We start from the raw sequence: 21,606 nt of genomic DNA, 5'->3' as shown, positions 1-21,606 counted from the left end.
CCTTGGGGAAAGTCTGAGCCCTCCAGCAGTCCCTGGGCCAGCCCTGTGGTGGCCGGTGCCCAAGGCCAACCTGAAAGGGACGGGCCCTAGAAATCTGATTCTGCATGAAATAATTAGAACTGGATGCTGTCCACAAGATGGACACGCCCCATTCATAGCACCTTTGATCTGTCTTCAGGATACTGGCAGCCGTGACTGAGGGAGCAAAGGAGAGCTCAGCATTATCAACTCCTGAGTTCCACTTCCAATTCAAGGTAATGCCCATTGGATTGAAGAATGCCTCTGCCACCTTCTAGAGTCCGTTAAACGGGGTATTATCTGGGCTAAAGACCTCTAGTGTATCATAGATGCATGAAACTTCTGGTAGGACCAATTGACACACCTCAGAGAAGTGATTCAGGCCCTGCAGGAAGCAGGCCTGACTATCAATGCCAGCAAGAGCAAGTTAGGGTAGAGGTCTGTAGTATACTAAAAGTCTGTTGTATTTTAATTGTATTACTGTGTTTTTATGTATTTTAAATTGTATTACTGTGTTTTTATCTGGACAGACCCAAGTGTTCCACCAAAAACTGTTTCTCTCCCTCTAATCGCCTGGGCTCGATCTTACCGCCTGCCCGCCTCGTTCCGACCCGGCAATAGTGCCGTTGTGCGGAGGGCGGACAGGCAAGAGCCAGGCAGGCAGCACTTCCGGTTTTCCCGGAGTTGAGGTTAGCGCTCTAGTGGCTACCTCACTCCGGGCTATTTAGGCCGACCTGACCCTCGGGCCAACGCGGTAGGGAGACGGTGGCAGTGTCTCCCAGACCCGCTGCTGTGCTTGAGAGTGTCTCTTACTAAGAACTGGTAAATACGGGGGCTGCGAGAAGCGCTAATACGAGCGGACTGATTTTAAAAGTCTGTTGTATTTTAAATTGTATTACTGTGTTTTTATCTGGACAGACTCACGTGTTCCACCAAAAACTGTTTCTCTCCCTCTAATCGCCTGGGCTCGATCTTACCGCCTGCCCGCCTCGTTCCGACCCGGCAATAGTGCCGTTGTGCGGAGGGCGGACAGGCAAGAGCCAGGCAGGCAGCACTTCCGGTTTTCCCGGAGTTGAGGTTAGCGCTCTAGTGGCTACCTCACTCCGGGCTATTTAGCCACGCCCTTCCCATAAGCGCGCTGCGGTTGCGCGCAGGGGGCGCCTTCGAGCGCGCCTAAGAAGCGCCGAAGAAAAGCCCGTCTGCGCCCGTCCGCGACAGGACGGGGCGAGGGGCGATGGACTCTGACCCTGCCCAACGAGCTCCGACCGGTAAGGGCACACGGATAACTAGTTACTCGGCCCAAACGCTTCTGACCCTTAGACCATCACGGTCATGTAGCACTAAAATTCCATGGCACCGTGTAGAGGGAGGCTTCTCCTGTCTGCAATGTCGGCGTCTATCTGGAAATAGTATACCCCCCCCCCCCGGTTCTTAAACCCCCACCTTCGGGCCTCAGGAGCTTCTTTCTCAATGTACGGTCATTACCCAAACACCAACATCAAGTTTGGGATTTAATTCACTCTATGCAGCCAGACATTTGCTTCTTGGCTGAAACATGGCTAAAACCACATACAGTTACTGCCATAGCCATGGGGATCCCTGCTGGGTATAAAATTAAACATCTAGACCGAGAAATAAAAACCGGAGGCGGTCTCGCTATTATACACAAAGACTGTATAAAAGTTACTATTAGTGAGCAACACATGCACCCTCAGCTAGAAATAATGATTTTTAAATTCACTCTTACCAATCATATAACCTGGAAAGGTGCTTTGGTCTATCGCCCTCCAGGACCCAATACGAATTTTGCTCTTAATCTTCAAGAAATCTTAGCCCCTCATATTAAATCTAAAGAAGATTTTCTTCTTTTGGGAGACTTTAATACACACGTAGATCTACCCACACATTCTGATGCCACTGCCCTGATTACAGACCTTTCTAACTTAGGTCTGGAATTACAAAATCATGGACCCACCCACAAAGGAGGACATATGCTAGATTTACTTTTTTGTAATTGTGCTAAAGTAATCTGCTCCCCGGCAAAAGAAATAGCATGGACAGACCACTCCATGCTTGAATTTCTTTTAGTAACTCCTGTAAGAACTGTTAAGAGTGCTCCTCTTCCCCCCACTTGGCGACGACAGTGGCATAAAGTCACTGCCAATAAAATCCAGGAATTCTGGACAAATCCGGAAATTTCAGCAACTGACACCGCTGATATGGCCTTAACTAAGCTCAATGTCTCTATTAAGCAAGCTATTGACATTGTAGCCCCATTAAAAAAACACAAACAGTATCCTGTGCTTAAACAAGATAGCTGGTATACCCACGAATTGAGGGTAGCAAAGCAAAACTGCAGACGAGCTGAGAAAGCTTGGAGGAAAGGGAAGACCGAGAGCAGCAGAGTAGCTTTCTTAGATACTCAATCCAAGTATTATAAAAACATAAAGCAAGCAAGGAAACAACATCTAACGCAGCAGATAGCACAGGCAGGCAACTGCTCTAAGGAGCTTTTTAACATCCTGCAGAATTTTATTAAGCCGACTGCTTGTGACAGCTCTGAGGACTTCTCACAAGACCTATGTGATGAAGTCTCGACATATTTTGAGGACAAAATAAACAACATCTATGAAAAAATAGTAGCAGCCAATGACGCTATAAAAATTACTAACATAGGCCATCCCCATCCTCATATTCCGGTATCTAGTAACAAGCCCACCCTTTCATCTTTCCCTCCGATCACCAACGCAGAGCTCCTCTCTTTCTGCAGCCACATTAAATCTGGGTCGCCTAATGACCTTATTCCAACTAAAATGGTTGGCCTCATGATCTCTTTTTTGGGACCTCACATGCTGGATGTGATTAACATCTCCCTAACAAAAGGCCAGGTCCCTGCAGACTGGAAAAGGGCGGTGGTGAACCCGATTAGAAAAAAAGCATCTTCCCCTTGGACAGACCTCTCCAACTTACGACCTATCTCCCTCCTACCCTACCTGGGCAAGGTTACAGAGAGGCACGTGAACACCTATCTTTCTCAACATCTTGAAGCGACGGATGGCCTGGACTATTCACAATCTGGTTTCAGGCCAAACCACAGCACAGAATCAGCCCTTCAGACAGTGACCAATAACATCAGAATGGCACTGGATGATGGCAGCTCTATGATTCTGGTGCTGTTGGACCTTTCCGCCGCTTTCGATACGGTGTCTCACACGGTGCTTCTTGACCGCCTAGGTGAGGTGGGTGTGGAGGGAGAGGCTCTGACATGGATGAAGAGCTTTTTGACTGGTCGTGTCCAAGAAGTTAGGCTGGGCTCCCACAAATCCACACTAAGGGAGCTCCATAAGGGAGTGCCACAAGGCTCATGCCTTAGTCCTACACTCTTCAATGTGTATGTGGCCCCCCTAGCCAACTTAGCTAGATCTTTCGGGTTCACCCCGGTGTCGTATGCCGACGACACCCAACTCCTTTTCCCTTTTAAAACTCTCACATCTGCAATAAAAAGATCTTTTGCAGATGGCATGAGAGCCATTGCAGACTGGATGTCAACTAACTGTCTGCAGTGTAATGTGGGGAAAACGGAGGTCATGTGTTTTGGACAAGCGGCAACATATTGGTCATCTGACTGGTGGCCCGTGGAGCTAGGTCCTGTCCCCACCCCCAAGAGTTCTGTTAGGAACCTGGGAGTGCTCTTTGATCAGCAACTTACCTTTAAGGGACATGTAAATCAGGTTGCTGGTACCTGCTTCCGGGCTATTGGGATGTTGAGACGAGTCTTCCCCTACATACCAGACCATCATAGAAAAACGCTTGTGCAGGCTCTGGTCATCAGCAGGGTGGATTAGTGCAATGGGTTGCTCCTCGGAGCTAACGAGGAGCAACTCAGTAAATTGCAAGTAATCCAAAATACAGCAGCAAGGATTGTCCTGAATGTTCCATCAAGGACTCCTTCCAGTCCCCTGCTGGTGAGACTCCACTGGCTTCCAGTGAGGAAGCGAGTCCAATTCAAAACTCTATGCACTATTCATAAGAGTATGATAGGGGAGGGCCCTAAATACATGACCGAAATCTTTCAGTCTTACATCCCTGGGCGATTTCTGCGCTCCAGTCATCAGCAGCTCTTGCAGATACCAAGAGTAAAAAAGGCCAGACAAGGCGGCCGTGCATTAGCTTATGCCGGACCAGCACTCTGGAATTCTTTGCCCCCAGAACTCAGATCAATTTCCAGTCATCTGAGTTTTCGGAAAACTTTAAAAACGTATTTGTATCCTGATAAATAATTGCCTTCCAGCTCCTGCACCCTTCTATTGGACACACTCTCGGAATTAGTACACTCTCGTGTTGCAGCAATAGCGCGGAGATACCCCTTCGGGGGTCTAGTCTGGCGCTTTATAAGAATATAAAATAAATAAAATAAATAAATAAATAAATACCTGGGCCACTAACTTTGCGGACATGTACAGCCTCTCCAAACTAAGATACAGACAATCAATGGCATGGGTGGTACCTAAAAAGCAGACTCAGGTCAGAGCTTTCCTGGGTCTGACAGGCTACTAAAGAAGATCTGTCAAGGGATATGACACCATTGTAGCCCTCTCTTCGACAAAACTAACCTCTACAAAACAGTCAACGAAAGTCCTAAGGACTGAGTAGTGTCAGAAGGTGTTTGACATCCTGAAAGAGGCTTGAGGCACAGCACCTGTACTCAAGACACCTGATATCAGCAAGAGGTTTGTGGTCCAAACAGATGCTTTAGAACATGGTAATGTTCCAGTGTTATCACAGCTAAACAATGAGATATGGATCAACAAGTTCCCTTTATTAGCAGACAACTTTTCCCCAGACAGCAGGGTTCATGTGCCATAGAGAGGGAAGTCTTTGCTTTGGATTTATAAAATCCCTCTTATTTGGCACTCACTTCAGGGTTCAAACTGACCACAGGCTTCTCAGATGGCTCATGCAGATAAGAGGGGAAGCCCCAAACTGTTCTGGTGGTCACTCTCCTTACAGGGTATGGGCTTCAAGGTGGACCACCGGCTTGGACTGACCATATTAATGCAGATGGCTTTTCCAGATTCTTACACTTAGATGAACTGACATGCCAATCAAGGGAATGGCTTAGTTGTTCCTCAACTTTCATATAGGGCTAGGGGACATGTAGAAAAATGCCTTCTTTTTGGCATAGTCGCCCTCAGTTTTTTAGGTTGATCCTAGCGTTGCATCGCTTGTGCTGCTCTCTTTACGAGGCATGCAGTATTCGTTATAGCGTGGAAGCTTTGTGGAAGCTCCGCCCACCCTCCGCCCATCTTTTTTATTGGCTCTGGTCCGAAATGCAGCCTTCCCATTGGTTTTAGGATTGTTTCTCCCTCCTCATAACCGCCATGTCATAATTTGTATCCTTCCATGACTACTGGCCCCTTTACTTTGAACACTATTTTCTTCTCATGCCCCCAACCCCACTTCTGCTGTTCATGACTTCTTGCCCCCCTGCACTCCCGTCCATGCCTTCTCCTCTGCCCGTTTCCAATGCAATAGGTCTCGTGTAAATGCGAGTCCTATTGCATTACAAATCCTTGTTTCGGGAGACTGCTGCATTTTGGAAAAAGCTGCGTGTTTTTGTTGGGGGGGGGAAGAGGATTGACCCCCACGTGATTGCTGGATGTGTGTGATCTGTGTTTTGGTGGAATTTTGGCGGTGAACCCGTTGGATCGATCATGTTCTTCACTCACGCCGTCTGCATCATCCTCTTTTTGGGTGAGTCCAGCCTATGGGCGCTAGCCCTGGCACTGGAAGCTGTGGGTGTCTCCCTGGGGGTGTCGGGCATTTATCATCCATGGAAAGGGGCAAATCTCATGCCTTGCTTCAGTTTTGTGGGGGCAGGTTCTCTACGAGGGGAATATACCCCTGTCTGCTTCATTTGAGTTGGGATACAGAGGACTAGGCTTGAGGGGTAGTTTCCTACGTTTCAAAACGAGAGCGAGGCTGCTCGGCTGGTGGAGCGTTCCAACCCACCCCCCCACTCACACACGCAGCAAGTTTGCCTGTCATCAAACAGCGCCCGGTACCCCCTGCCCATGGGCAGAGTCCGAGACACGCGAGCTAATGAAGCAAGTTTGATGGTTACATTGAGGGGTGCACCGCTGGTGTAAAGCCCTGCAGGAACAGGTTGACTGACAAGGAATGGCTGCATTAGCGAGGGAGAGCCGTGCCACACTCGAGCACAAGACACGAATATCGACAGGAGGTGAGGCCCAGCCAGTCTGCCACCTCTGCACCCGCAGTAAAATCACAATCCATGCACAGAGGCGTCAGTCCGGATTTACACCCGTGCTGGCTTACCCGTGCTCCCTCTCTTCCAATTGTACCTCCCTTGCTCGCTCCCCATGTAACCCCCCTCTGTCCCACTCCCTCTCTCCCTGTCTCTCTCTCTCTCTCTCTGTCCCTCTCCCCTCTCGGTGTCCATCTCCATCTCTCTCACCTCTCCTTCTTTCTCTCCCTCTCTCTCATTCTGTCCATCTCCATCATCACTCCCTTCCACCCCCATCGTGGCTCTCTGTGCTTCGCTCTTCCCATCTGCCTCTCTTTTTAGGTTTCGACCTGGCGAGGGGCACGAAGTGCCACTCCCAGATCGAAAACTATTGTCTACAGTAGGGATGTTGGCACCGCCTCTGCCTCTCATTGGCTAGCTCCATAAATGGAGGCTAGCCATTGGGAGGCAGAGGCTGTCAATCGCGCTTTCTCTTGAAAATGCGATTCGGGGGCGTTTCTGGTGCTTTTTTTAAGCCCCGCCCCTTTGTCCCGGGCCGCGCTGCGATTGGCTGCCGGCCCGGGACACCCCCGTGACGTCATTCCCGGGCCGCGCTGTGATTGGCTGCCGGCCCGGGACACCCCCGTGACGTCAGCCAATCACAGCGCGGCCCGGGACCTGACTTGTTTTTTATGTCCTCCCTAAACTAAGATGAAACTGACATACTGCATTCAAAGATGGCCTCTTAGGTTTTCAGGTTACAGAGAAGAAAGGGACGCGGCGAAGAGTTCATGTCTTATTCAGTAGTGAATAGTATAAATGAAGCAGTTATGTATGACTTTCTGTTTTTCGAGCGAAAAGTTATGAAAGCTCTATATAATTGTTTTTTTTATCACACCAAAATTGTTGTGCGTTGAAATATGCCTTAGAACGTTCTCGGCGTATTGGTTTTGAAACAAAAGATTTTAACAATCAAGATAGAAAATTTTAAACGTACGAATCGAGTATCTCTTTTAATAATTTGTAGTACAACTTATAGACCCTACCTCTGTAAGATGGCCGCTTCCGTGCAGGAAAGACAGTCTACAGTTTATCGTCCGTGCGAGGGCGGGAGGCTCGAGCAGCTACTCTGCAGTTGACATCTGCGGTCAGCTGTCAGCATCATACTGTGCTCTGTCTACTGGTGCCAAGCCCATACTATTTCAGATCCCGGGGTGCACTCCTCACTGTGGGGAACGCGCTGACCCCCGCTGACTCCAGTATGCTCTACCTCGTGGGTTTGGGTCTGGGCGACGCTTCAGACATCACAGTGAAGGGGCTGGAGGTTATCAAGCAGTGCAGCCGGGTCTACCTGGAGTCCTACACATCCATCCTCACTGTGGGCAAGGAGGCTCTGGTAGGTCTTAGCACTAAACCTGATATCAGGAACAAAGGTTTTGCAAGTTGGCAGTTAGGTGCTACGTGTTCTACTGTCCTGTGAAGCACGCATAGGCGCTTTGTACCACCGAGCGCGGAATACAAGTAAACAGTATATTATCCCCACAATATATAAACACAATCAAACGTCCATTTAAATTTCAGATGTTTCTCAACATAAAACGTATACTCCCTTTAGGTAATGATTCTTTGTTTCTTACCACGTATCTGTTTTAAAAGTTAATGGAGCTCATTTTATTCTCGCCACACACCTCTCCATGTCCACGCACATCACTGTCTTCCTTCATGGAGGCGCACCTGTTGCATGTGCTGCATGCACTTCAACACAGAGCGCACCAGCTTCTAGGTCCAGGGTGTGTTAGGGAAGAAGGGTGACCGGAAGTTATTTTTCCTTTCACTGTGCCTCCTGGCACGTTTAATTGTTGGGGAGTAACAATGTATTTTGCCACTTTGCCAAGCAGTGTTATTTTTAACCCATTAGCAGTTAGATGCTCTGATTAGCATCTGAAAGGCTGTCTCTGTGCTCTGTCAATCTTGTAGCGCGCGAAAGGGCTACCAATGATTGACAGCCCTGCGCAGCACTGACTGTTCTTATCTTCTTGATCGTGGATGGGGGAGGCGGAGGAGGCGCGTGAGCCTGGCAATGGCAAGGATGGGCAGCCCGTCCAGGGGGTCACCGCGGCGACTGACGGGCCGCCTTGGTGCTGCTTGCATGGTTCTGGCATAGGCCTTTGTGCACCCTCACCTTCATATGAGCCAACGAGGTCTTCTGGTGAGTGCAGCAATGTGCATGTTGTGGACCGAGACCTGCAATGTTTACATAGATTCTGACAGTCATGCGTCACATATGTCAATATGCATACATATATCAGCATACATACGTACTCTGACATCTTCTGTAAAGGCTTATCCTTGCCCCGTCTTTACAAACCTACACGGGTGTTGCTTCCATTGGTTTAGCAGGTGGAGTGGTGCCGGGGACAGAGGCCCGGGAGGGCTCACTGAACCCTGGCTGTTGTTGTATTTCACAGTTCAAGTTGCGGCCAAGGGGCAGATTTCCTTCCTTGACCTAAGACCTATAACACACTGGCAACCTCACAGGACATACACCTACCCGACATGCACATAACTATACTGAAAAAATGTAGCTCACAGGCATTTGTATAAACATTTACAGAGTGACTTACATAGCTGCATTCCTACAGCAACACATATGCGAGCATATACAAATGCTCACATTTACTTACATATATACACTGGCACACGTATACCCACTCAAACTCAAGCTTAACATAGACACAAATGCACAGCCATGCATTAATCAGACTTCATGAATAAAGCATACAAGCGCAGAAAAACATACCCAACTTAAAGACAGCCACTCCGAATAAAAGTATTGATACATAAATGTATGTGTAAAATTGTATGCTCGTACAATTATATACTGATGGACGTGCGTGAAACATTGTACATGATTACATATGTAGTTATCCGATTAATTAAGCACTTATTCTAATTAATATGCTGGTGCGCCTCGGCTTTTGCCGCTTTGTGTGTCTACTCCTTTCGCTGAAATATATGCACATATGATGTCTATGTTCTTACCTCAAATGAGGTAACGTGGGTGACTGAAACATAGAATGATGACTTGAGTTCCAAAAATAATTTTGTTGGTGGCACGGCGTCAAGGCTAATGCTCATTCACGTCTGTCTGCCGTCATTGTAGAAACAACAAAGCTATTTTCATTGGCATGCATTCAAATCACGATGCGCGCCAGTTGTGTGGAACTGACAGTTTGCAGAGGGTTGGCTTTGATTTTTGCACACAAGAAAGTGTCACTCATAGTCGTTGAATGTCACTCATAATTACACTGAAATTATGAAAATGTCACACATAAGCAATCTGAAACCTTGGCAGCTATGCACTGTCACAGTGGTGACGGGTCATGAAAATGAGTAGCATTAACACAGGTACCCATTTAAGCCCTTTCCACTATCCGTATATTGAATAGAATTTAGATTCATCCTTTAAGTGGTTTATGGTGACTATTTCTGCATAATTTGAGAGTTGCAAGTTTGGGCTGGTTTTTGGGCTGAAACTGGTCTGATTGGGCTTATTTTGGGCTTATATTTGAGCGGCTTTGGGCTTGGGACTGGTCTAAAAATCTGGCAACACTGTCTGCGGGTGACTGTGGAGCCGTACAACAGGAGGTAAGAAAGGATACCAAGTGACATGAACCCGAGTTGGCGCATCCTACAAGGATGCACAGGACAGCTGGCAGGGAATTCTCACCCATGGCATCTTCAGTGATATATGTTTTGGCAGTAACTCGTTTCCATGTTATCACGTAGCGCCCCTCCCATCATGCTTAATGCTCTGATGAGAAGTGAAGAAGATGAGAAGACAGCTCATTAAGTCTAGTGGCTGGAAGTTGCGTAAATCCGAACACTTAATTTTAGCCTTATTGCCTAACCTAGTTACTGCCACACAGTTTACCCTAGCAAAATTGCAGCACATATTTATTGTAACACTGATGCGTTGATGTACTGCATATGTCCATTAGGTTGAATACCACGGGGAAACGTATTTTTCAAATGTATTTATTTTGGTATCCAGGTGCCAAATTATGAAAATAAAATGTTTGTAAAAAATGGGCTAACCCGAGAAGAAACATTGAGTTCAATGACATATGAACAACTGTAAAAGGTGCCGTAATTGCATTCTTAATAAGGGTTCTTGTGTATTTCTGCTTTTTTCCTATCTGACTGCCGATCTGAATGTTCTGCGATGTATCCTGAAAGTCTGTTTGTCCTCTATGAGGATGATTCGGTAGAAGTGCAGTATTCGGATGGTTCTCACTTGCAGCTGTCGCCGTGTGGTTGTGAATTTTTGTTTGAAAAATCTCTTCCTGCTTCAGCACATTCCTTACAGCAGCCTGAAAGAATTCGTCAAAGGACACAGTTTGCCGTTAGCAGTTACAGGGTATGTGGAAAAAGTAGATTCCAAAGTAATTTGTAGCGTGTGAATAGAGCAAAGTTCCTTCCTGTTTGCGTGTGCAGTAGATCTAGATTTTTAGAGCGCTTGGCTACTTTTTTGCACACTGAAGTATGGAAAAATGTGATGAATGGAAAGCTTGAATAAATCTCAGCCACTGGTAATTACTCGGGGCTGCATCCCAGTCCATTGTTATGTCGTATGGTTCATACTTTCTCAGTATTTCTCATGCCTGTCAAATGCCGGCAGGTTTGGATTATATTATACATATGTGTGCAGATCCAATGCCCCCGTGCACTCTGCTACTTAGATACTCTGTTATTATTATTACAATGTATAATGTCTACTCCTAGCAAATATATGTAGGGGCGGGTGTTAATTACAAATATGTGTCTGCATAGAAGTGTGTAGCCTGCTCCATCTGTACTTTAATTAAACCGCATCTATTGTGTTGGGTTTTAAAGGGCCTGGGGCATCTCTTCCATTAGAAGCAGCGTGTAAACCTTCCCTTGCACCCGAGCATGCACTCAGGCTGTGGCTTTCGAGACAATGGAGGGAGGACGGTGGCTCCTGGCCCCCTCGGGTGCTGCTCCGCATTTTATGCAAAGCTTAATCTGGTAAAACTATAAACGCAGGGGCCCGGAGCCGTTCCCAGGAGCCTGCTGCTAGTTCTGCTGAATGTCCGCATCCACCAACACTGAGACAACCTCGTCTTAATCCCATCTCGGGGCTCTTTTTTTCACCTGCTCTTCCTCTCTCTCTATCTTACTCGCTGCCGGTTCTTATTCATACCTGCTTTCTCCCTTTCTCCAATATTTCTCTTCCTCCTCTCCCCCCCCCCTCTTTGCTTCCTTTCTCATTCTTGTTCTGGGTCAAAATCTGAGGGTTAAAAATAAGTGCGGATCACCAAACGTCAGAGCATGCACCTAACCACCGGCACAAATTAAGCAGTGTTTGTATGAATGGAAAGCCCAATTCATGCAGTTTCTCACAGCACTTTAATTAAAGGGCATGCAACGTAAGTGATCTGATTGGCTGCTGTGACCCACCATCCATTCCCCGCCCGTTCCAGCATCTGCAAAATGATGAATGCCCCCTTTCTTGTATAGCGCTGCTGGCTCGGCGCTTTATACCGCCGTTATCGAAGTAGTACAAACGTGCATACCCGAGCGAGCTGTCCTGAGTGCCCTCAACAAAATCCGGCAGAATAATAAAAAAAAATTATAATCGGTATAACCATGGTAATAATGATGACAACGATAACAATGATGGCAATCATAATTGCGATTTAGATAAGAGGTTTTTTTTTTCACTCACACACTCAAGGTGCCTCGCCCTGCAATGAGTATGATTGAGTAGCCACTCGAGGTGCCAGATCGCAGCCACTGCCCCTCATTGCAGGGGAGCGGCTGCATCTCTGTTAACATGGTTACTGTGCAAGCATCTCCTGAGTGGTTCTCTGTACAGTGCGCTGACACCTTCCTGGCAGAGTTATGATTAATAAAACTGGCAAAATAAATTCGCTGGTTGTAGTGTCAACACAGTTCTGACACATAGGTACCATTGACTATTTCCGAACAATGCTTGTTTATTTCTGCCGTCCCCATAGTACTGCATCGCAGTTAGGGGCACAGAGAGGTCAGGTTTTTACGTTGAAGTTAGTAAAATTAGCATCTTTAAAACTTCTAACATTATCACGCTAACTACACTACTTAGAAATAACATTAGTGCGTTATGAAGCGCTATTTGAAAACATATTGATGCTTTCAGCAGAACACGGTGGCAGCGTTGCTAAGTAAGGCCTCGTTTCCCTCCAGGCTGGCCTTCATCTCCCGCAGCAGTGCACACCCCCTTTCCCTCCCCCATGTCTGAGCTGTAGCTGATGCTCACGGTCCCCCCTCCTATCCCCGGATTGTAGCGTTATTCTTTCAGCATAAGGGAAGCAATTCATTATCCTTCTTATAGTCGTGATTGTGATGACCACGACAGACTATAGACAGTGGACACTAGGACCCTATGGGTCACAGGGTGGTGACCAGGTCACCGGACACCACTTCCTGTCCAGGGACAGGAAAGGACAGAGTATAGTAGGAAGAGGACGAGGACAGACGTGCCCTGACGGACTGCTCAGCAAAGATAAATAAAGAAGTACCTCTATAACATCACCAGCGTCCTGAGTGATTATTGCCTGCCGCAAGTAAGACTACACGACATCTGGCGACGAGGATCCGATCCCTGCGTGCAGGAGGCTTTGAGGCAATACCCCAAACCCTCCATTTGGATATTGGTTCATTGCATTTTGTTTCAGCCCTTGCGGGAAGCTGGCGAGGGGCGTCCTGCGGGTTTGTACACTGCTGTCCACCTTCTTTGAACCCCTCACAGGGTGCTTAGTGCTTCTTCGAGTATCCTGAACGAGCACCAGGGGGGTGGGAGAAGTCGCTGGTGTCCCCAGCTGACAGTGTCTCTTTGTCGTTCTCACACTGGGGGCCAGTGTTTCTTAAAAATGATACGAGCCTAGAATATCATTGGGGCGCTGTAGAGACCCTTTTAGTAAGAGGGCGGACTGTCTGGTCACCATGAGATGGATCCACGTGAAGCCTTCATCTCGCGCGTTGGAATCCAGCTCTTAGCTCAGCCTTTCATCCTTCCGAGGTCGGTAATATAAGTACCGTTTATTTAGGTACTGAAAGAACAAAGTAGTGGCAGAAAGCTCCATATAAGAGTGTCCACTGTTGATGTTCTTGTTTTCCTTCCCCTCTAATAGTGGCATTCTTACTACTACTGTTGGAAAGTCTATACACTTACGCTGCCTTCTGGCCGCTCTCGGTGCTAGCTCTGTGTGTGCGTGTGAGGCTCTGCCTTTCACAAGAGAGCGCTCAGTCCGAGTCTTCTCTATCAGAGGCTGTCAACTAAGCTGTCTGATTTCTCCTGTCTTCACAAACCTAGCTTGCTTGGAAGTTAAACTGCTGAAAGAAACAATATATAAAATCAGGGTCCTTAACTCTTTCCACGCAGACATAATCGGTGTAGGACCTGTCCTGCTTATTTTATTGTGAATTGCACCTGCCTATCCTATTATGGGCACGCCCCCAGGCCAAGTCTGGTGGGTTGCAAGTGACGGAAGGACACAATTGCTTCTAGAGTCATGCTGACAATCATGAGAAGCCCAATAAACACTAATTTTTTCACATATTCCAATGCACTTTTCTGTTTGTTAACTATTCTATATCGATTACGTGTTGAGTGCAGTGCATGCATGTATAGAAAATCGGCCTCTGAAATTGATTGTTGTGATTGTTGTTCCAGTGCAGGTATTAGCATCTGAAACCATAACCCCGCAGATAATGAACAGCCAGTAGCTGCCATTTGCTGGGCACCAGTAGAGCCTTTATCCCTGCTGCAAACATCCCGTGTGGTCATTAATACAAGTCGCCTCTTGCGTTCGGCTTGTCCTACATGAGCAAGACCAGGAGAGAAAAGAGGCACTAAACATTATTTTCTAAGCCAGTCCTTTTGTTAGGATCGGATATGGAGCCAAGGAGGGAGTAAGCCAACTGGGCATGTTGTTTAACTACAAATTATTAGGTTTATAATTGCATCGTAATTCTGTTTTTGGCATGAGCAGTGCCCAGCCTCCCTGAACAAGGTGGTTAGTGGAGCTGCCCCTGTACATTGGATGTTGGCATAAAATAGCCCTCCTGTTGCTTTCAAGTGATACCCAAATATTGCCGACCCTGCAGGCCTTGCTGTCCGTACATTTGAATAGTGTTTGGTACAGAAAACTAATGAGTTTCAGGGCCTTGTCGGAGAAAGAAGCACTATATATTGGTGTAGCGAGATACCCATCTGCTAATGAGCTTCACCGCTTTGTCAGGGTAATGAAGTGTTGTCACAATATTGCACGAGACAGCTGCCTGACACACACTTCTTCACCCCCTTTGGTAGGTGGTGCACGCCGACGTAACTTTAGGCGATGCCCATTGTCTCTGGAGAATAACTCTGTCCAAAGTAGCTGATACCTGTGAGAGCTTCAGCAGTCTACATAGACCTGCATTTTGTACATTACTGGGCTGTTGAGCACCATGTTTAATATTCAATATTCACTGAACATCGAAGAGTCAGTGAGGTTTCAGGAGACAACTGGTTGTTTTCCATAATTAGGTAGTCTCCCTTCAACAACACAAAACTAAAAAAAACAGTTATGATTTTACTCCCATGTTTCTTTCATTTCTTTCCCTTTCATCGCTATAACGTGGGTAATTAAGGCATCAAAGATAGAAAATAGCTAATTATCGGCAGGACGGCGTTTGATTTCAATTTGTAAAACGTAAACCTCTGAACCAGAGTGCTATTTGAGCAGCAGCCCCTTTTCGGCGCTTCTGTGTCTTAAAATGTATAGAAACACATTCAAAAGAGCACATGAAATGGTGTCGAACTTCCTTTCAATGCTCATTCGAAGTCAAATATTGGTGTACACCTAGAAATACCACTCTCATGGAAAAAGAATATTGTGTTTTTTAACACAAAAAGTGCCTGAACAGGTGTGTGTGGCTCTGAGTGTGTGTGTGTGTCTCTGAGTGTGTGTGTGTGTCTCTGAGTGTGTGTGTGTGGCTCTGAGTGTGTGTGTGTGTGGCTCTGTGTATGTGTGGCTCTGTGTATGTGTGGCTCAGTGTGTGTGCGTGGCTCTGTGTGTGTGTGTGTGTGGCTGTGTGTGTGTGTGTGTGTGTGCAAATGCAATAGATCTCGCATTTGCGAGAGAATAAGCTATTGGCATTTTAAATGACAATGCCATTTATTTATCTGTTTTCAAAACCAACACATAAATAAAAATGTTGTCATTAACAATGCCAATAGCTCTAACTTTTGCAAAGGCGAAACCGTTGCATTGTTGCATCGATGTACAGGATTTTAAAATGCGATGTTTCCGGCCCAATTGTTTTTGCACTTTCCAAATTCTTTACGAATGTCTGGCACACGCGTAGTCGTCTTTTAAAAAATGCGGGGTAGACTGTAGAATCGCTCACTTTTTAATAATTACTTGCATTGTCTGGTTTTGATTTTAATATCATGCATTGATGTTTTAATGACTGTGACAGAATTTATGTGATTTTACTGTATGTGTATCTTTTATGACCAAATGGTCGAAATAAAGATTGAATAAATAAATAAATGCTTGTTTTATTTCTCCCTTGCACAACAATACCTGGGTTTTTGGTTTGGCGGGCTCAGAGACACGGTAACCGGAGATGCCCCCTCTCCTGAATTACTTCTTTTAAATTCCCTCCTTAGGTGTCTTTCTGCATTGACCTCTTGCAAAAAATACCCATCTCTGGCACCCTTGGCACGCGCACCTCCCTTTGAATGCCCCTTCCCTTCGAGCATCCTTCCTCGCACTTCTTTTCTTTGAATTCCCCGCCCTGCAAGCTGCACACCTGTGCTGTGCCTTGAATCCCCACCCTTAATTCACACCCTTCCTCTGCGCCCCCATACCCAGTTGGCAGAGCTTTTGGATCACGGACTCTGTGCTGAATACAATCTATGGGACCCATGGTTGCAATAACGAGCTGACATTTTGAGGAAAAGAGATGTGCAGGCCCAGGACCTGTGCACGTGCCGTGTAAACGATGTATTTTATGAGAAACAGAGAAGCAAACAACATGGAAAAAACCTCAGAGTGAAACCAGGGGCTGCTGAGTGAAATGAATGAGGCAATACTGTGGTGTGTCATTTTTTGTATTATAGCTCCTGTGTTACTGGCATGACACGTCAAGGCACTACTAGTAGACGCAGGAGAGGACGGCAGGAGTTGGTAATCGCATAGGAATGGTTGAATGAGTTTTATGAAGGGATTGTGAGGAAGAGAGTGCATTGTATGTAAAAGGGGAAGATTGTCGAAGATTTTCCAAATTGAAAGCAATCTAACATTTTAGAGACAAGAACCTGGGATATTCCCCACAGGGAGGTTTTAAAGTCAGTAGCATAGCAAGTTTACCATCGGCCATGGTGTGAGCACGAAAATGGCCCTGACTGCTGTTGGGGCAGTGAAATATAACACTTATCAGTGTTCAACTAGCCTCTTGGGCACTTAATCCTGGTGCCACTGCACCTGCTGCACCAATGGGAGCTACGCCCTTGTTTATAGTCCCCCTGGCTAGAAAGGTGAGGCCCCTGACCTGGGAAATCTTGCTCGGAAATAAAAGGCAAGTAACAAGCTGAGCAGGGCTAGGAAGGCGGAGAACAAGTGTGTGAGCTTGTTAGGTTGTTTAGATTATTTGCTTTTTCAATGGTTGTTAGTTGCATATGATAAATAAGCATCATATATGGATTTGTTGTATATAACATTGAAAATGCTTTAGTTCTGACATGATGATACTCTGAAAGAACTAAAACGAGTTTCTTTGAAGTTGTATCAAGGGCAATGAAGGGTGGTACTGCTAGAACAGTATATGTTTCAGCACTCAGGCTAATGTGCTGCATAGCTAAATACATATAAGGTCCCAAAGGTGAGACCCATTGCCTTGCAAATGTTTGTTTTGGACTGATGCCGCTGGCTTTTTCAACTCTGTGCATTGGGACTCTGCTAATCAGACCCCAGAATATGTGCACTGACCCCCTACAACAGGTCGTAAACTCCTATACTTCTGATTGGCAAATTTAGCTTACCTATCAGTTCCTAGTATATGGTAACAAAGGGTACCCAGGGCGTGTAAGTTAAATGTCAAAAGTGGACTACAGCACATATTATGCCACTGCTAAAGTGGCAATACAAAACATGACTGCAAGCTTGCCACTAGTAACTTGGATGTGCATGTTTCAATTGCAGACACAACCTGCCAAAAACCCTTTCTGATAGGTTCAAACCCTCCTTCTAAATATTTCTACAACTAAGTAGGCCTTAAATACTCATACCCTCAAGGCAGGTTGCATGATGTTTAAAAGTAGGACATGTAAAATGTAGTGGTAAACGTGTCCGAACAGTGTCAATGCCCTAAATGCTATTTTCAATGTAGCAGATTTAGTTGTATCATAAGAAAACACTGGGCTAGGCTATTTAAACCTAAGAACCAGATAAAAAAGTTACCTATTGGACTTTTTAAATATGCTTTACAGATCCAACTCATTGGTAAAGTCAAATGTGTAACAAATATTTCACAAAAGGTACTTTTAAAAAGTTATCTCTAACCCACTTAAAGCCTCTAGAATCCCATTTGCCCGAGCTTCCAATTATCACCCAGGAGCTGAATAAATCTGTGTTTAGGTGTGAATTGGCTACCCAGAGCTGAAACATAAGGCTTGTTTAGGAGAAATGTCCTGTACCTCTGATGGGTAGACCTTCAGAGCAGTGCCCAGGGATTTAATTATCTTCAAAGGGGCATTCCTGTCAAAGGCAGATTTATCTCACACCTGAGTCTGCTCCCTCTTGTGTCCTTCTAGCAAGCCCAGTACCAATTCCAATAGGAGAGGAGCAGCCCTTAGGACCAGTTTAAGGGACCACATGGGAGGGCTTGCTCAATTCCATAGCCACATCTCTAGGGTGGGCACAGGAGGTCTGCACAGGAGAAGAAAGGTTCTGCCATCATGGTTTTTGGTATAGAGGGGCATTGGGGAATTGTTTGCAGTAGGGCACACAGGAACTCTAACAAACATTGGTAGGGTTCCACCAGGGATTTTTCCCTATTGATGGGGGGGGGGGGGGGCAGAAGTTACTCAACAACTCTGGACACCCTCTTCAGAAAACTGCTGGACCTGTAGAATATAGAAGGCAGATTGCACCTGCTGCTATGACCTGTGTGGAGACCCTGAGTCCTGGACCTACTCCTACTTGTACCTAGGACAACAAAGTGGACTTCAAGGATCAGTTAGCTGATCTCTTGTTAAACTATAGAGGCATACAAACTGCAAGAGGCTCACTTTACTGAAGAGCCCAGCAAACCAGTTTCAATTGAACCTACCCTGGACCCTGCTAGATGCCTCTTTGGAGTGGGTCCTGACTGCCAAGTGCTGTAGCTAAGGTTCTGGATCCCTTGGCTGCACTTCCACTGTTCAAACTGCAAATGCCGGGACTTCGAAACTTTTTGCCAACTTTTCCTCTGAAGATCTGGCTGAAGGCTTATACTACAGTTGAGCAGAAGCCATTGATGTTGAATCACCAGTAGGATCCAACTTCCTGGTCTGTCCCGCTGAAGGATATCAGATTTCCAGAAATGTTTCACAGTCCAGATGTAGAAGGCTTTATCATGAGCGACCCTGAGCCAAAGCAGATCAACATTTATGCCTTCCTTGGCACAAACACTGGACTTCACCCATTCAGAGCTTTCCTGTCTTAATTGATGACTGCACTGGGACTCTACTCCTCAGCTAGCCACCATCGTTAAACAATGACTCGATATAGCTAGAAGCACCCGGCTAAAGATTCATCGACAACCATATTTATTTCAGGAAAACCTCTACGTCCGAAAGTAACTCTTTGACAGGAATCTACCTGGGCCTTGTATCCAACCCGCACTCCATCATTGTTGGCCTCAAACCTTCCCCTTGTCCCAGTCTAGCACGACCAGTTGCCAAAGGCTAGTGCTTTGCATGTTTTGCCACCACTGTCATCTAAAACTGTAAACATTCATATCTCAGGTTTCCATTTTTTGTTTTTACTAATTTCTTCATTAAAAAATTGAAGTGGGATTTTTGGTGTGTTCTGTTTTTGACATTTTAACTGTTTTGAAACTTCTAAATACTTTACACATTTTCCTAAGTTAAGACTGCCTACTCTCTGGCACAGCTCCAAAGGGTTGAACTTAGGTATAAAGTAAAGAGTGCAGTCTTGCTAGTTGTGGTGCACTACCATTCACCCCAACTAAATATCCACGTTATCACAGGCTTGAAGTTCCAGGAGAACACAGAGAAGTAGGTAAATGACAGAAGAAGAAATAACACTAAGACCACCAGAAAACCAGGCGGACCAGAAAGACTAGAAGAAAGAAAGAGGGCTATGAGGATAAAGAGGAGGAGCAGGAGGTAGAGAGCCAGAGGGTGGAGAAGGGTGAGCAGGAGGACCAGTAAAAAAGAAGTAGGAAAAAGGACAAAAGGAGTAGGAGGAGCAGCACCACCATTACAACCATGTCATAAGCCCCGTACCTGGATCCCAGATGATTCCAATGGGGTGGAAAGGCTAGTTCCTGATTCCTTCCTGGACTCTTCCATGGTTTACAGGAGGGGACACTGCTCTGGTAGCGGATCCCAGGGATTAGGGGGTTGGGATTAGGAGACCGTGTAGAGTCAAAGATTCTGTGGATCGTCTGCTTAACAGCAACACTGCAGCAGGCGTTCACACCAGTCTGATGAATGGTACTGACAGATGTGGTACCTTTAAACACACAAATGATAAGGCTTTAGTCTTGTATTAACTCTATCTCTCAAGGTAAGGAGGAGTGTGGAATGTCTTTAAATAAGACTGCCTTAGAACATTCATAAAGGTCACATTCCAATTGCTTAAACCAACAAACAGGTGCAGATGATTCATTTGATGAGTCTGTCTCCTAGAAGTTGTTTTAGAATTTTCACAAAGGTCACGATCTAATTGCTTATAGCAAGGAACAGGTGCAGGGGATTCATTTCACAAGGGCTGTCTTCCGGAAGATTCACGTTGAGGTCATCTATGACGGTTGCTTGTTGCTTTTTCTGGTGGATTTTCTGGATGCTTCCAAGGTGCCTGAAACCTGACCTTGCATATGAATGGTAAAACATTTGTAAAAGATATTATGCCTTTTCAAACAAACCGGGAAACACCAGCTGCAGCTAGCTATTACCAACAGCATGTAATATAGTCAAATGTCAGGGTACAATTCGTATGTTCATTCATAACTGTTGGGAGGAATGATATGAGTCATGCCCATATATTGTGACAGTCAAGAGAGGTGAGCCGTGGCAGGAATCCTGACAGACCAAGACCAGCTGGAGGAACATGCCCAGGAGTATTAGAAACTAAGGTCAAGAACCAGGAAGACTGAGTGGATCCTGACCTGTTAATAAGAAGAAAGAGGACCAAGTAGTGGAGAGAGATTCCTCAAATAGAAGCTGGATGAGGAGAACCACCTGAAGAATAGAATCACCAAGACAAGTGTAGAAAAGTCATCCTTTATGCCCCGTTCACCCCAATTTTTTGGGCAGATGCTGGTGGTTACTGACTCTGAAAGTGTTCTGGGCTCTGCTAACCAGGGCCAGTGCTCTATCCTCCAAAAGGTATAAAGCAATTGGTATAATTCTAACTGGCCAAGACAAAGTACCTTTAAGTGCCTAGTATATGGTAGGGCATGAAGACTTAGAGACTCCGCTGGACTTAATGCACTCACATGTGCACTGCTGTTAAATCCAGTTTCCTTTTAAAGTCAGCTCTGCCTTGCAGGCTAGTTTTACAATAAAACTATGTCTAAATTTGACTTTGGAATCAAACGTGCTTCCAAAGCCCCAAACTACCTATTTATAACTTATAAGTTACCCCTAAGGTCTGCCCTAGGTGCCCCAAGGGTAGAGTGCCTTGTTATAATAAAAAGCAGAGACCATATAAAAGAAGGTTTATATGCCCTGGTAGCGATAAACAGCAGTAGTCATTTTTCCCTATTGTATTGCGGCTACGCTGACAGGAATGTGCCCTCGCTTAGAGGGAGAGGGATGGTGGAGGCCTCAAGGAAGATTGAAGTGGGAATAAAATGGGCAGGGCTGGTGGTAGGGAATGGGGGGCTTAGAAGGAAAAATAGACGAGCTATGCAGGAGTGGTATCCAAGCACTGCTCGTGCCGGCAACAGATTTCAGGGAGAAATAGCAGCAGTTGGTGACTGAGGGAACAGTGATAGAAGTAAGTGAAAAGCAAGCAGAGGACCAGGTTTCATAACAAGGGAGCTAAATTATATTGATT

The sequence above is a fragment of the Lissotriton helveticus genome, chromosome 8 (assembly GCF_964261635.1).
Source record: "Lissotriton helveticus chromosome 8, aLisHel1.1, whole genome shotgun sequence".
Lineage (NCBI taxonomy): Eukaryota > Metazoa > Chordata > Amphibia > Caudata > Salamandridae > Lissotriton > Lissotriton helveticus.
Note: the sequence above shows the minus strand (reverse complement) of the source record.